Genomic DNA, 18205 nt, shown 5'->3' on the forward strand with positions numbered 1-18205 from the left:
AAATTGACTTATGAACAGACTAAATTAAATTAAATCCACTTTGATTTCTATGTTTTCAAATGGTCTTCTTCTTATAGATTTTGTTAACTGTCACAACAGCAGTCTTTAATGCGCTTTGCCGGCTGTAGAAACGCTCCCTGTTCTTTGACTGTGTTGTTTTATTTTCTAACCATTTGGGTTCAAATTAACTGTAATAAAATTCAGCTTAAGCTCGTAAAAAGGAGGGGGAGGTGGGGTGCATATTTCATTACCTCTCATGAGTCGACTCAACCAAACCGAGTCTGCTATTAATTTGCTTGGTTACGTTCTATGCCCCTAAATGATCTTCTTATAGATTTAATTCTATGAATCAAATGATTTGCTTCTGAAATGATTGCTTTGTGAATTTATTTTAACTGATGCAAAAACAATATTTGAATTATTATCGAGAGACGATTGAATTAATTTAACAGAGAAGATGAAGAGGAACAAAAATGCAGAAACATTTATGAACGATAAATTGTCAGTTTGTTGAGAGACTATTACATTCTCTAAGCTCTTAGGCAAAAACGTCAATGATCCCTAAATTTTAAATAATAATAATAATGATAATTGCATATCAATCAAGTCGACAAATTTCTCCTAATTTCACTTCCAGTTGGAACCAACCCAAAAGATTATCTAATCTTAGCATGTAATCAAAGTATTATTTTACAACTACGTTTAAAATCCATAAACCTTTATGTAATTCAAGTCACTAAATGCTTTAATTTAGTAGTGATCGTCACTAAAATATAGCAAACATGTTTTATAGAAATGAGTTAAAAAAGATAATGACATAAGACATATTACCTGAACTGCGAGCTATCCGAGCTGTATCCATCCCAATAGTTCATACATAATGCAGTGTCTGAAAGCATGTTGGACAATAATGTTATCATGAAACTCTTGCGGGAGTTAGATGTTCATATAACTGTGGAAAAATGCTTGACAGAACAATACGAAGTACTACGGTTTTTGCAATAACGTATAGCAGGCTTTTAGCCGGACAAGCCTCTATCTGATTTCTGATCTCTCTGTCGTGGGGGCTTTGTCTCACTCTGCCCCTCTGGTCAGATCGCTCTGTGTCTGTACTAGTAGAGGATGAATTATGCGCCCTGTGTGGCTGCATTTGAACTATGTGAAGCGCCTTTGAACGTGAAATTGATCATGAAAAGGGCGCTATATAAATCTGGTATAATAATAATAATAATAATAATAATAATGTAAAAGTCCTTAGTGCGACCACTTAATGTGGTTAAAAGTCTTTACAATATTACATTCAATTGCTTTATACTAATACAAAATATAAAAAGCATATAACCTGAAGCACAAATTATATCCATGCTGCTTCTTTACACATAAAACAGTATTTGAAAGCATTGTCAGGAGCTCTCTTTATAATATTATATCAATAAGCGCGCCTTTTTTATAGCTTCCTCCATATGTGCGTTATAGGACAGATATACGTTTACGTTTTGCCATGCATAAAAAGGTGAGTGAGAACGCCATCTCTTTATTTACACACCTTATACATTAAATACATTATGCTAGTACAAATAATTGAGAATAATTGTACATAAAGTCGTTAGCAATTGTTTGATCTGGAAAAGTCTCAAAACCGACTACATATCTAGAGAACTGTTTATTGCAAAATAAGGCCGACACTTTAGACTCAAACCGGACAAAATCTTACCGTTAAAGGTTTTATGCATTTAATACCGTCTATGCTTCCAAAGGATCTTTTCATAGATTTATTAACTATCACAACAGCAGTCTTTTAGTGTCGTGTGGCCGCTGTAATATAATTCCGCTTAAGCGGGTGCTAAGGGTTGTGAAGGATTTTGCACATTTTATTACCTCTCAAACAAAACTCAGTCAATCTAAATATGTTATTATGTTGCTGTGTTACGATCTATGCTTCTAAAAGATTTTTTCACATGTTTTAATAACTATTATAAAAGCAGTCTTTAAGTTCCCATATTGCAGCTTGGCTTGGACTCAGTGTTGCTATATTTTCAGAGTTTCATTTGAGAAATGAAATACTATTTTTATCCCTGTACAAACATGATTAGAGGAAACACGAACGCAGAAATCAGTTGTCACAAAAATGTTGGAAATTAATAATCCTAATCAGTAGAGTATCCACAAAGAATTCATTATTACTCCCAGTAAAATGCATTCCAATACAAGAACACAAAAACTCAAATAGTTCATTACGCCAACCTCGTTCAAGATCTGTGTGCATAAATGTTTAAGTGAATACATGCATCAGCAATACTTGTTCAATTAACAGGTCTCATCAAAATGTTTTCAAACTGTAATGATTTATAGATACACTACATATGCACTGGTAATAAACTGAATTTATCATTTGAAGCATGCGTTTCATTACCTTTAATTGACGGGAATGAATTTGTAAAAACTGCATAAAAATAGAAGAAAAAAGTCGTGTGTGTGGGCCACATCAAGTAGCATTTCTGGATAAATCTAATCTTATATGTATTATAAGAGCAAACATTCAAACAATTGTAAAGGTTCTTTAAATTACAAGCATAGTGCTTCTTAAACGGTGAGATCACCCTTTAGAGAAGTTAAATTGAAGTTGTTAAAATCAATTTTACGTATGATTTATTTTTGATAGTACTTAACAAGTATGGTGTTTAAGCATGAAAAATGTCTTTTACCGCTTACTCTTTCCAAGCGAGATTTTTTTCTTTAATTCTCCATGTATACGCGGAAGGACTACAACTTAGACTACTTAACAGACAATTATGTGTCTACACAGCAGTCAGTCCCTTTCTTTATATAAACATGCTTAATTTTATGCATTATTCTTACATTTTTACTTTTATAAAATGTTACTGATAATAGCATTTCAGTTCATATATATATATATATATATATATATATATATATATATATATATATATATATATATATATATATATATATATATATATATATATATATATATATATATATTAATACAGGTTATAATACAGGTTTATATATGTATATATGTATATATATATATATATATATATATAAACAAACCTGTATTAAAAATGAGTCAGAATGTCCATCGTCTATGAAATCAGTAGTTTTTTAGTTATGGCATTACAACTTTGGAAAAAGAAGTTTGACGGGGTTGCATTTGAATAGTCAGGTAAACATATTACATCTCAGGAAAGGTAAATGCATATTCGTAAATTTCTGAAATTACTGCAAACCACTTTCAAATACTTAAAGCAAACACTTTTAGTTACTTTAACAAAAACTTTGATCTTTTTAATGTGTTATGTAAATAACAGAAACATAAAAAGGCCTCAATTAAGAAATAACATATAGAAAAACCATGTTTTAACGTTATTAATACATGAAAAGAGGTTACACGTCCGCGGAATAATTTCACGAGAGCATAGCCCGAGTGAATTATTCTGCCGACGTTTAACCGATTTTTTGTGTATTAATTTAAAGTAAAACATGATTTTCTATCACTATTTCAATTCTAATATGCCCTTTATCTAAAACAGTAGAAAACATATAGTAGCGCTCTTTCTTGGTCGCAACAAAAACATTCACGTCATCGCACGTTAACGTGACGTCATTTGAGCGTAAGCGTGTTTTAACCAAAACAAGCATATTAGAATAAGCGATAAATTATTTGTAACACATGAAAATTACAATTTTTGATGTTCAATCTTTGAAAGAGTTGTATGATATGGTTCCTGTTGACAATACTTTATCCTAATTAAATTATACGGGAATCTATTATAAATCTATTATTACGAACAGGGAATATTTTATTCAAATTTATTGCGATTTTGCTATATTCACAACCGATGTTTTAACACGGTATATGTCTTTACGTTACTGATATTTAACAATGGTTTTCAATGTACGTTTTTAATTAAAAAATTGACTTTCTTGTGTTGATGCGCCGTGAAATCATATTCATTCAATTATTTCCGTTCTTCTACTTCATACATAATACATTATTGTATTGATATTTGTTTTAAAATTTCAAAAGTATCAGACTATTCCATCTTATGAATGTACTTATTTTACAACTTCAACCCATTTTGTACAATTGCAAATTTACAAACTAGCGATAAAATGTATGACGGAAGAAGATGACAACATTCATTTTAGCATAAAACTGCTGTTCTTCTCACGGTGTTTTAACAGGAGAGAAAATGTGTTTTAAAGACACTCGCTACAGTTTTTCCGGACGGGTCGATATTTATCCCGACACCGTGCCAATTTGGTTGTGTTTCTAATCGGTGTAGCTCACTACAGAGTTGGAGCGGTTTTCTTCGCATGCCCGGAGGTGATTATCTAATGTCGCGTACGGCAAAAATTCGCAAGATTTTGTATGTTTTTTTGCATTTAATGTATAATATGTATAATATACTGACTAAATGTTAGGGTAAGTATCACCATGGTTACAAAATATATACATTTAAAGTACATTTAGTTCAAATTGCTTCAATCCGGCATATACCGGAGTCTGTAATTTATACCGGCGCTCGAACTCTGCATTGAGGTGTCACCCCGGTATAGAAGTACTTCCGGGTCGTTGTATCCTAGAAAGTAGTTCTTTGAAATTTTGAAGTTCCCAATTTAACGCTATCCCTACTTTGACATGTTATATTCCAAATGTATTTATTGATACTGTGTACATTTTTTGTCATTTCTGATGTCTTTAACAGTTGTTTTATGTGTGTTTTTCAGGATTACATTTCTGTGCGGAAGGATTAAAAAACTACACCAGACTGGTGGCCATGACAGATGTCAGTGGGAAATTTAAACATGGACTAGATGCTTTGATGTGTAGCAAAAAAGTTCATCGTTGATGGTGGTGTTTTTCTATGATATATTGACTGGGATAGTATTACTCTTCAGAAATACAGAGCTGTCAATGCTGCAATTTTGTTGTGAAATTCACAATCCATGTCCAAAAGTGCTTGTTTTACTATACAGCAAAGGAGGAGAAATTGTACCGGGCCGACACCTATATGGCAAATTCAGAAAGTGGAATATCTCAGCAACCATAGGGTTTACAGTCATGAAACTTCACACACTAGTAGCTGATAACAATACAAATCAGTGCCTAAAAGGATATTTCCAAGGTTTGTGAAATTTTAATTTTATTCAAATTTTAAAAATTCAGTTGTTGAATTTTCTTTGAAATTTGAGTAATAGCTGTCTCCTCTTGATTTGTCAGTCTTCTACTATAGTGCAAAGACACTGAACAAGCAGAAAGCTTTAAAAAGGCTATATGAAAAGAAGACACATAGTTTTTCACTTTAATTTTAAGAAAAAAATATAAATTTAAATTTCTTAATTTTTTTAAAAAAAATTTCTATTTCGCATAGCGTCTCTTTTCCGAAGAATTTATAAGTATATATATGTGAACATGTTACATAGTGCCGCAGTAGACCGTGGATGAACAGTGTCGTATGTGTGGAAGCTGTACATTTTGGACCGGATGGGTTTATAAATGAGGCTATAGTCGGTTTCGTAACAGGAGTCGGAGAGACTGATTGCTTGTCGGGCCTGGATCTCGAACCAGTCACGGTGTTATTACACTGATGTTAAAGCCAGTCAGCAGGCGTCTCATATATGATATAAAGAAATTGCGTGAATGTTCCTTCCCTTGCATATGAGACGCATAACTAATATTACACGAAATAATTATTTTTCTCATTTCAGTCAAATCCAATGTGCTACCGGCATTTTGTCATTGAAGGACATTGCTTACCGTCGTGCCGAGTGCATTTGTCGGCATTATTAATGTATAACAAGTTTTCTTTACACTGACAGGACATTGGTTGTATTACACAGGGAATTACATGGAGGTTGCTTCAGTGTGATAAAATAGTTGTTGTTGTTGTTGTTGTTTGTGTATTATTTTATTTATTCATTTGTTTTTTTCAGTTTAGAACATATTCCGAGCTTTCAGCTTCAGCCCGCATCAGGCCGTCGTCAGATACATTCTGCCTTGAATGGGATGCTTCTATTCTGATTTGCTTTTCAGGTTTACAACGCAGGTCTGTGTTTCTAAGAAAATATTTAACGGGGCTGATTTCCTGGGTCGGCCTCGTGCAGTTTCCTTAATATGTATTTGTCCTGGTACCGACTGGAAACACAACTTGACGGTATTTGTATTTCAGTTTTGCTCGATTCATTCTATTTCATTCTTTAGATAGGACTTTTCCTGTTGGGACTTTTATTCATGTTTTTCTGTATGTTGTTTTTTCATAGCATTTATGTGTTTCAATTCTTTTAAATGTGCATTTCAGATACTTAGTTGTCTGTGCTGAAAGAGGTTGTCTGGTAATAGTTATTTTAATATTCTTTTCACTGTTTCAGCTAACATATATGTAGAAAATTATTCAGTTGCAGTGTTTTAATGACAGACTTCCTGTAAAGTTCCTGAACCAGTTGATATCAGAATGATAAAGAAATGATAGATGGTACCAATCTGTGAATATTATGTCACTTTTTTCTATAGGTGTTCCTGATCACACTTACAACTATACACACACACTCAGCTGTTTCTCAAGAAAGGCCGACACCGGTTCACAGTCTTTCTTTTGTCATTTGCAGGCGATGAATTCCATATGTCAGAAGGAAATTTAGAATCACACAACCAGTCAGCAGCTACCCATAAACCAGACCAACCTATTAAGTCGAGCGGGCAGAAGCTGTGATTCCCAGTGTGACACCGCAGAATGACGGCTAGTTTTCGGTAAGCGATTTACATGTTCCACCGGTGCATTGCCCTCTGGTCCTAATGTCTTTAGTCAGAACTGTAGCCTAAAATGTCAGTAACTGCTTGACAGTTTCAGGGGTACCCTGAGCTGTGTCTGGCTCCAGTTGGAGTTGTTGACCTTCCGCACTTGCCTGCTTCCAAGATGGCGCGGATCGCCAGGCATTGTTCGGCTTAGCCGAAGAAATAATTCATTTTAAGATAGGCTGTGATGTATTGATCTGTTTTACTTCCAGTAATTGTCATAAATATAATCACATATTGGTCTTTGCTTGTGGGTTTTGGTCTTTCAATCATTAAAAGTTTCATTTTTAGCTCATCTGATTTTTTGAAAAAAAATGATGAGTTATTGTCATCACTTGAGCGGTTGTCGGCGTCGGCGTCGGCGTTGCCTGGTTAAGTTTTATGTTTAGGTCAGCTTTTCTCCTAAACTATCAAAGCTATTGCTGGAATACTTGTTCACCATCATAAGCTGACCCTGTATAGCAAGAAACATAACTCCATCTTGCTTTTTGCAAGATTTATGGCCCCTTTTGTACTTAGAAAATATCAGATTTCTTGGTTAAGTTTTATGTTTAGGTCAGCTTTTCTCCTAAACTATCAAAGCTATTGCTTTGAAACTTGGAATACTTGTTCACCATCATAAGCAGACCCTGTACATCAAGAAACATAACTCCATCTTGCTTTTTGCAAGATTTATTGCCCCTTTTGGACTTAGAAAATCAGTTTTCTTGGTTAAGTTTTATGTTTAGGTCAGCTTTTATCCTAAACTATCAAAGCTATTGCTTTAAAACTTGCAACACTTGTTCACCATCATAAGTTGACCCTGTACAGCAAGAAACATAACTCCATCCTACTTTTTGCAAGATTTATGGCCCCTTTTGGACTTAGAAAATATCAGATTTCTTGGTTAAGTTTTATGTTTAGGTCAACTTTTTCTCTTAAACTATCTAAGCTATTGCTTTGAAACTTGCAACACTTGTTCACCATCATAAGCTGACCCTGTACAGCAAGCAACATAACTCCATCCTGCTTTTTGCAGTAAGTATTGCCCCTTTTGGACTTAGAAAATCATTTTCTTGGTTGAGTATTATGTTTAAGTCAACTTTTCTCATAAACTATCAAAGCTATTGCTTTAAAACTTGCAACAGTTTTTCACCATCATAAGTGGACACTGTACATCAAGAAACATAACTCTATTCTGCTTTTTGCAAGAATGATGGCCCTTTTTAGACTTAGAAAATCATGGGTAGGACAATATTTCTATTACACAAAAAAAATCAGATGAGCGTCAGCACCCGCAAGGCGGTGCTCTTGTTCTGCAATTGTAGTGGGTAAATTATGCATTTTTACTAAAAATTGCATATCTTTAAAGTAAATACTCATTTTGATACATCATTTTTCAGAATAAATAAGCTTAAAGTTACATAAAACATACTATAAGCATTAACTAGTGATATCACAGTTGATTTCATGAAAATCTGATTGAAATTTTCAGAAGGAAGGCAAATTTTGTAATGTGCCTTTTTTCTTCAAAATTCCGGTTTCCGAGCCAATTTCTCCGCAAAGTAGGTCTAATGTTTGAAATGTTTCTGCGGGACAAAATTTTCTTTGCAATGACAATGTCTTGTGTAACTTTTCTCGCAAAACCTAAGTTACAAGATTTTATGGGAAAAATTTGGCTAAATTAAAAATTTGGTAAGATTTAGGTGTCACCCCGGTATAGAAGTACTTCCGGGTCGTTGTATCCTAGAAAGTAGTTCTTTGAAATTTTGAAGTTCCCAATTTAACGCTATCCCTACTTTGACATGTTATATTCCAAATGTATTTATTGATACTGTGTACATTTTTTGTCATTTCTGATGTCTTTAACAGTTGTTTTATGTGTGTTTTTCAGGATTACATTTCTGTGCGGAAGGATTAAAAAACTACACCAGACTGGTGGCCATGACAGATGTCAGTGGGAAATTTAAACATGGACTAGATACTTTGATGTTTAGCAAAAAAGTTCATCGTTGATGGTGGTGTTTTTCTGTGATATATTGACTGGGGTAGTATTACTCTTCAGAAATACAGAGCTGTCAATGCTGCAATTTTGTTGTGAAATTCACAATCCATGTCCAAAAGTGCTTGTTTTACTATACAGCAAAGAAGGAGAAATTGTACCGGGCCGACACCATTGAGTCACAGCTGTTTCTAATCCCGTACCGTACCCATACCGTACATCCGTATTCGTAAACTATAGGTTTTGTTCGGAGAAAGGCGGAAACTTTCATCGTTCTATGACATCAAAATGCTTCAGAAACACCTTAAAATCCGCTTATTAAGAAATCTGCCGTTCGATAATTTGATATATCTCTAAGTCATTTGCTCAAACACTGAAAGAGTATTTCGTACCAACCTGCGTTGTATAAATGCCGCCACACCCCACCTCATTGTAATTTGATTTAAGCGAAATCTAATATGGTGACCTATCAATTTTCTTTTTGTTTTAGATTAGGTAGACATTACCAAAGGTATGTGCAGAGTTTGATTAAATTCTATTATGTGAAACTCGATAAAATAGCTGAAGTACCAACTTAAAATTGACAAAAATATGCAACAATAGCCCTTGGGTCTGCTGATCAAGTATTCCTTTCTCTACGAAATAATTTTCTTTTGATTTCTCTGAACATGTTTCAAATAGATATATTGTTTTCCATCATAAAAATGCTTAGATATCAAATTTATGCTGATTATTGTACTTAAATGAAATATATTTTAAGATTATAGAAATTTTGAAAAATGTTAAAAATAACACCATATCTAGGGGCAAATTAAATTGAAACAAAGCTGGTGACCTAGTATTTTTATTTCATTTTTCAATACATGATAACATGATCTTTTAATACAAAACATTTGATCAAAATCTATTATTGAGAAAAAAAAAACGAAACTGTAGCGAGCGTCCTTAACAGAGATTTTCGCGCTACCTTTTTATATATGCACGTTCCTTGGCAAAGCGTAAACGTATTACGGCCCCAAAACGAATAATTCAAAAGAATATGACGTCAACGTTAAAAAATCTCAGGCATTCCCGCGCATTTCATAGTAATTTATTGACGTTGAGGGACAATATATTCATGTTTTTTTAGTTTTTACGCGTTTTATGCTAGAATAGCGTTAGCGTATGTTCATTTCGTGTGATAACATCTTCAGAATCCCTCGGGAAACGTTGGTAACCTCGCCCTACCGGGCTCGGGCACCAACCAACCCCTAGGGATTTTGCAGATGTTATAACACGAAATAATGTGCGCTACCTCTACAAAACAACGTCATTGTTAAGCCCTATTTATGATATTTTACCGTTTTTCTTTCGTAAAACTCGTAATCTACACATCTTAATTCTAATAACCGGATTTCGCTTGTTTTCTAAAAACTCAACTTTTTATATTTTTTTGTCTTCTTTTGTTAAAATTGGTATGAGGTTATAAAAAATAAAATCATATCTTTACGCGTTTTTTCAGAAATTATGTAATGGCTTCTAGTTGATCTAAATGTATGCTTTTGTAAAAGAAGTTCTTTCAGTCATTTTCAAAATTAGTTTTGAATATACAAAAACTCAAGTTACGCCTTTTTTTCGTTGAATGCATGCATCTGCTTTACTTTTTCAATTAACAAATCTCCTTAAATTAATTAAATGTTTTCCAGATACTCTTCATAATAAACGGTAATAAACTAAAATCTGTTTAACAGCTGAATAACATTTCAAACTTATTTTTCTAATCTAAGTAGAGGTAATTAGAACAAGAGTTAAACTGGAATAAAAGCTGCAATGCTTGGAGGTTCAAAATCTTTAAAAAGGGCATTAAATACTTAAAACAAATAAAATCATTACTTTGCGTGATTCAATGTTTCAGAAATTATATGTTATGGCTACTAGTAACTAGTTGACTTAAACGTATGCTTTTTGAAAAAGAAATTCTTTCAGTATTTTTAAGATTCTGGCAAAATAGCAAATGGCAAGTGGAGGAAACGCAAGTATCGGCGCAGAAGTCGTCTTGAGTACAGTCATAAAATTTGATGAACCACTTACAGCAAAACATAGAAATACTAAATACTTAATAAGGTTGTGACATATGTGTCAATTTCCCTGTATAATATGAGGAGGTAGAGATATTCCTGCGCGGGGGCTGTGTCTTTCCTTAATGTCAAGAATGAAATTGCAAGAATCATGATTTTAATTTTCTGTGTAATATGAATACATATGACACTGCCTTAGTTGTCACGCGTATTAAGTTGTCACATACATGAAGAAACCAGTCTGCTAACTTTCCAAATAGACTTTATGTCCTAATTTCTACTTGTCTAAAGCAGCAACCAACCTTACGTAGCCATATCTTGTCGCTGTCTTGGCTGATTGCTTAGAAAGATTTGTCTGTATGATGCTGATAAGTGAACAAAAGAGGAAAGTAACGACACAGATACTAGGATAATAGCGACAGTTCTTAGTAGATTTGGCGCCATTGACTACTAGTTGCACAAACAAATATGATAATTGTCAAGAAAAATATTCATAACCTTAAGAAAAGGCTGCAATGCTGCTTCAAAGTGTAATGAAACCTAAAATTTAATTTAAAAATTACAAAGCAGATACTTTATATATAGCAGCTTGAATATAAATGTGTTTGTCTTAAATATGAATGATCAAATACATATGTCAACAGTAGTAATGTTTACTAAATCTAGCAATGGAAAAGACTAATACCAATTTGACTACGTACTTGATCTTCTAAACGAAGATCTGAGAATGACTTATTCACATTTGTCTTCTGTATATTATGGACTTCCGATATTGCTATTTTTATTTTCGCAAATTTATTTTCATTTGAACCAATCAGACGATCTGTTTCAACAAGCATTTGGCTGAATCATCAAAATAGCGTCGAATGTCGAAGGGAAAGTGAAATGTGCAGTCAGTCTGGGGCTCGAACCAGGTATCCCTCGCTTACATGGCGAGTGCCCTACCGACTGAGCTAAGCGGCTGTCTGTCACCTTACGTGACCAAGTCATGCCATATTATTTTTCTCAAAACACGAGGGCGTAGTCGCGATGTGGTCGTCATAAGAATTGTAAATATGAAAAACCCGGACTAAATTTGTTTTTAAAATTCTACTTTCACATATAAAATGTTGTAAGTAAGGCTCCGATTGGCAAGCGGAAGGGTCGTAAGAACGAGGCTATCAATAGCACGTCTTCAGATCCTATGTGCGTAGCGTTAATAGGAGATGCACTTTAGTCAGATTGGGACTTACACATAAAGCGTCTCGTTTGAAGATCAGCTATTTGACGAATCGGAATATTTTTAAGTCTTGGTAGCGGAACATCAAAGAAATGTTTCTGAGAAAGTACTCTTAAATTGGACCAGCAGTTTTTGACAGAATTATCAATTCGTCTTTTAAACATTTTGGAGAAATAACAATGCCCTCTAGCGATGTTTTACATAATCCAATAATCTGGTGAGACATCGTAGAGAGAGACGCAATGAACAATTTGAAATCTTACAAGCAATCTCAGACAAAACGTCTTTTAAACAATGCACTTTAGTCATATGGGCAAAACGGACCCTGTCTCCTGGCGGCCATACTTTTTATCAATCGCGACATATTAAACAAACTTAGTAGAGTGTCACTAATCAAGGTTTTTATAGTCTGACTAATGTTAATTATGGGAATGTTAGTTTACCCATTACGGATAAAGTGTGTAGGGTCACTAATAAACCCTATGATTGTTTTGTTTTATCGACCGTTTATGTGAAGTGTAGATCTACTTGAAAATCTACTGACCATCTACAGAAACAGAGCAGAGGGGATCACCACGTGAACACCTTTTAATCAATGAAGAGGAAATTAGGGAAGGTAAAACAGAAAACTTACGGCAAGCTTCTCAAGTTTACCATATCTTCTTAAATAATTTCCCTAAAATAATCAAACGTCACATACGGATTGATCTTAGTAAGGGGTAGATATCTTTGAGCACCAAGCAACTCAAAGGTCAATGTCACTAGTGTCAAGTTTGTAACAGCGCTGGTAAAAGTTTTATGGCACATATCTCAATGTCACTGTTTCTTCCTACATTTATGTCTCATAATGTTTCTTAATACAAGTATCCCTCTTCCACTACTTCTAACACCACCCCTCCATACCCTCTACCCCCAGTTCTACCCATTACATCCCCTGTCCTACAAAAACATTTTTATTACATTCCCCACACATGCTCATAGCGTTTGATATATTTCCTTATATCTCCCTGAATGCAATACTACTATTACATTCCCTCGTCCCCACCGCCCCCACATAAACACCTTCTCCCAAAACATAATTGTTTTACAGATTGGGTAGTTAAATTTCCAAATCGGTAAATTTTGAAATTAAAACAGTGTTGAACATTTGAAAACATTAAATTAAATATTCATTAGGGTATAAGAAAAAAGATATTTTAATCCCCGAACTTGAAGCAAGTAACTATATTTAGTAACTTCTTTCCCGTTCGGTACAAAAGGAGAAATACATAAATTTGTGTCTGAGTGGGAAGTTCGCCCTAATGTTCACGGACATTCAAATGTAACTGATTTTGATACATATCTGAACCACTGGCGCCAGACCAGAAAGAAAATGCCTCTGTACATGTTATACCCTACCCCTAGGTATTCTATAAGAACCATGGTCATGAAGGGAAAAATATACTAACCCGTTTCAATCGCGCATTTCATACCTAAAACACACAGTTCGGTAAATGTGTACTATGAATATCAAACAAATGGTAATTTATTTTCCATTGTGTACCGGTCACATTTCTTAAATACATTTTATCTTAGAAAAACAAGGCGTAGTTTATAGTTATTTCAATGTTACACAAAAACTTGCTTGAACTTCCCTTCGGTGAATGGGTACCTAGTATATTGAACAAGCGATAATTTATCTTCAATCGTGCACCAGTCACATTGTCTCAATATTCCATATTGCTGAGATCATCAACATATTATATGTTTTCGTCAACGTTACAGAAAATACTTGCTTGTCCTTCCCTAATGAACATCCGGTCTACAGGTCATTCTGATTGGCTGTTGTAAAAATGTATGTCAATCGTCATTTTACTACACGTGTTCGCTAAAATGTGAAAATGCAGCATAAATGTGCAAAATGAATAAAATAAACGGAACAGATGCAGATCAATGTACGATTTCAAATTAAAGATCATATACAAGATGAATTTCATTCATCATTTCGAGTTTTAGTGTAAAATTGTGATTTTTTAAAAATTCTGTTTTAGTTTGTTTACAAATGTGCACACTGCCGTGATCGACGATGTGAACTGTCAAGATAAAGACCTAATTTTTGGGGTTTCGTGTTGTATAATGAAATTAATTAGTAAATATAAAACGACGCGCCTTAACGTTAAGTATTATTTGGTGAAAAAATGATTTATATCTTCTACTAGTAGACAGAATAAACTAATTTTCTTAACTCGCGGATTATATTTATTATTATTGATTCATGTATTTCTATACCTATAGATGATAGCAGATATGCTACATAGAACACTGGAGGGTTAAACATAATTTGCACCATATGATAGTGTCACCTCCATGCAGCATGAACTTAGTTGGCAGATATTAGTCAGACAAAATGACGCCAAACTTATGTTTATGGGTTAGCGGGCGTCCCGGTACATGTGTGCTATCATATCTTGATCACGCGTCACATGCACATTTCTACCTATAGGCTCTTACACAGCACTGTCAACTACTACAAGTTTTCGTTATTCGAGTGCAGTATTGGCTAAGCAGTTGCGGTCTAGCAGACAGAACTTGTGGGATTCAAGCAGGCCCTTCATTCTTCTGTTGACTCTTGAATACTAGGAGCAATGTTTTTCCTTGTTTTTATTTTGAATAACTTAACCTTATGTTTAATACTTTCATATTTTTATTTTCCTCACTATCTCATCTATGAAGTCTCTTCATACTTTTACCCTTATTACCTTGCACTACTTGTCGTTAATGCTTGTAAGAGGAGTCCAGACAATATATAAAGATACGAGTGTCATTCTAAAAATAATAACAATCGTGCTGGAATATGGTACACAGTCTGTGTTCAGAATTCAAATAAAGTTAATCCCTTCAAAGTATTCGCCCTTTACTTCCACGTATTTCCGCAGTCCAGAAATTCAAGAGGTGAACACTGCAGTAGTCCTCCTTGTTATGGTCTTAAGTAACTGAATACTACTTTCAAGTGCATTATTCGATAAATATTAGCACTCAGACAACATCTTTCACAGATTTGGAAAGAAGAAAAAGTCACAAGGAATAAGCGAGAAAATTCATTGTATCTCTTCTTTTATATCTCTCAGAAACTTTTGAACGATGCCACTTTCGTGAGCCCTAGCCTTGTCATTGGAAACCAGTCCTTGGACGCATTTGTTTTGTGTTTTCATTCAACAGCTTTCAGAACTTTGCTTCTATATTTTTTGCAGTGACTAACTTTTTGTACATAGTAGGAATTTGTAAGACAGTACTCCTTGAGTTAAAGAAGTTGGAATACAAAACCTTTTTTGCACTGGCCCACTAGTCTGTTGTTATGGCTATTAAAAGTATATTCAGGTCCGTTAGGAGGAGCGATCATTTAAATTTGAGATTTTTTTCTGCGTTTCTAGTACATTTGACCCCTATTGGCCCTTTGCTCTTAAAGCTAAGTGTTTAGTGAGAATCTCATGAGTTTTCTCCATTGACATGCTAAGAAACACACGGTACCTTGCGTCTTCATCAGTCCTCTTACAGCAGCAATGCTTTTGTCTGTCATGGCTGTCTTTAAAGACTACCCGACAAGCTCTGTCTTTAAGGACTACCTGTAAATAGTTTTCTATCATACTACAGTCTTCCTATTAGGAAGTATGCAGTTCACTTAGTATCTGTCTTGCATGTATTCTAAAGAACACTCTATTTTCAAATATTTCTTCGCTTATAATAGCTACATGTATTTCACTTAGTGTATATGACTTCACATGATACAAAACTTAATATCTCCCGAACGGTACGATAGTTTTCAATAAACTTTACAGAATCCATGTACAATACAAGTTTCTTGTGTTGCATGTTCGCGCGTCGTGTCGTATGATTGTTCTAAACCGCACACATTGCTATTTCATGTAAAATATTTCAGAGCATGTTTTGATGACAGACATTACTTAGGATACCTGTTCTATAGTAGAGATTTCTTTATAAGAATGTTCGTCAGTATAACTTTTATCAATTAAGTGTATTGCAAATATAGTATATATGAAAATGTTTACTTTAAATCTATTTAGTCAAATGTTTGACAACAATAAAAGATAAACTCAAAAAATTGTTTAAAAATACAATACAGGAATTTTGTAACGCTTTCATGGAGTGACATTGTAGGTTATAAAATCTCTCAGAAATAGCTACAAAGTGTTTTCCACTGTGCATGAAGTATTTGAATGAAAATCCCGTTTCAGGTATATACGGAAGCCTATTAGGGACATTTTGTCTTAGTTTTTATGCATTACCTCTTATGTGTGATGTAATATACGTTACGTATTATCTATTACCTCTTAGATTATACACGTAAGGTAGAGGTGAAACGGGAAACATTAACTGAAACCTTAACTGATATGTGGAATGTATAAAGTTTTCTTTCACAAAGCTCGACCGAATAGCTCTGTTAAGTGGAATCTACATTCCGCATGGAAAGTCTGATCTAATGTACTTTGTTAAAGTATTTGATCGGTATGATTTTGGCAAGAAAGTACGCTAAGAAAATGTCAATATATACTGTGTAATGTGTGGTTCCCATAGGAAGATATATAGCCAAGACTCAGAATGTCTAGTAAGACTGCTCAAACCTAAAGTGTTCAAAATTCCGTACATGTACAAGATGCTATATATAGAGGTATTAACACTTGTTGAAAAAAGTTTGATTTAATCACTTATTAACATAACGAAAAAATCTTTCATTTCACCATATCAGTTTTCATTGCATCATCCAGTGAAAATAAAGATTCTTTTGGGTATGAGACAGATTTGGTTAGGGGACACTTCTATGAAACAATTCCTTTGCCTCAGGGAAGTCTGATGTAAATTTAACTTGGGTTTACGCAGAACATTGATTTGTAGCAAAAATCGCACGTACGTTTTAAGAATATTTTCATCGAAATTCTAAGCTGAAAAAGGGACACTAAACTGCCGAAGTGATATATGTTTTGTTTTTAAACGTTGGTGTATGGTGTTAAAAAGCTTTTAATACTGTTGAAGTTATAAATACGCTGGAAAAAAAAACTCCAGTCCTTAGTGCGGCGCGAACTGCGAGTTCCTACTTAAGTCTTATTTATCGGCTCTTGCATATGTAAAATGTTCATTATTTTGCATTATGTATTTCATCTTACATTTTATGTCTAAGGTATTAGGCATTAGGTATTTCATCTTATGTCAAAGGTATTAGGAATTAGGTATTTCATCTTATGTGTAAGGACTTATATAGTCTCTATTAAGGCTATCGTACTTTATAATAGATAAAATATTTAGATTACTAACTGCGCATTTAACAAAAGACGACGCACAAGATCTGTAATGAAATATTTAATGCAGCATGGCAGCAAGATAACAAGCCGGGGAAAAAAAGAAAGAAAGAAAAAAGAAAACAGAAAATATGAAATTTGTTTATTTGATCTGTTTATGGGAAGTAAGGAAATATATATATCATGCAAGGCCACAATCTGAAATTAATCACTAGGAAATAAGAAATGGGTTTTATCGAGTCTGTTTATGGGCAGTAATGAAATACATAATACTGCATATGCCCATTCGCACCAATTTAAGGCATTTTCTATTTCCTGGAACAGCCAAACCCCGTCTTCCTTTTACATTAAGTATATAAGTCATGGCCATGGCTTTATAAACTCAAACCACAACACCAGAAATAAAACGTAACATTTTCAATAATAATCCTAGGTCGGGTGACTCTAGGTTAAGTATTTTTTGAGATAAACATGACATATATTCGGACAGAACAGTTTTAGGTCATCCCTAAAAACAACAAGAAACAAAAGCTGTAGGTTGACAGCGCACTCGACTATTCGAAGAATTGATGGAAGTATGGGTTCAAAATATCTGACAAAAGATTGAAAATAGATAAGACAAACAATCTACCCTTATTTGTGGATCTGGATATATCTTGCACTATATGGCAATATGTGGCCGTGATGGTAAGCAAGTGTTCAAAGTTGTTTAAAGGTATTTCTGTTTATGTCTCTAATGGCTTCAGAAAGGGATCAAATGCCGCATGTTTAAACTACATACAAAGTTTAATGAAAATTCAGCAAAAGACTTCATGAAAAAAGTGTTTAAAGGTTTAA

General features: G+C 34.0%; 1 long non-coding RNA gene across 1 annotated transcript; it reads left to right on the plus strand.

Annotated features, from left to right (window-relative positions):
- Nucleotides 1-4581: 4581 nt before the first annotated feature.
- LOC128550905 (uncharacterized) lies at nt 4582-9432 on the plus strand. Its single transcript, XR_008368545.1, has 3 exons — nt 4582-5153; nt 6634-6775; nt 8694-9432. It is a non-coding gene; the product is annotated as an uncharacterized LOC128550905 (long non-coding RNA).
- The last annotated feature ends 8773 nt before the right edge of the window (nt 9433-18205 follow it).

Source organism: Mercenaria mercenaria, chromosome 2, assembly GCF_021730395.1.
Source record: "Mercenaria mercenaria strain notata chromosome 2, MADL_Memer_1, whole genome shotgun sequence".
Lineage (NCBI taxonomy): Eukaryota > Metazoa > Mollusca > Bivalvia > Venerida > Veneridae > Mercenaria > Mercenaria mercenaria.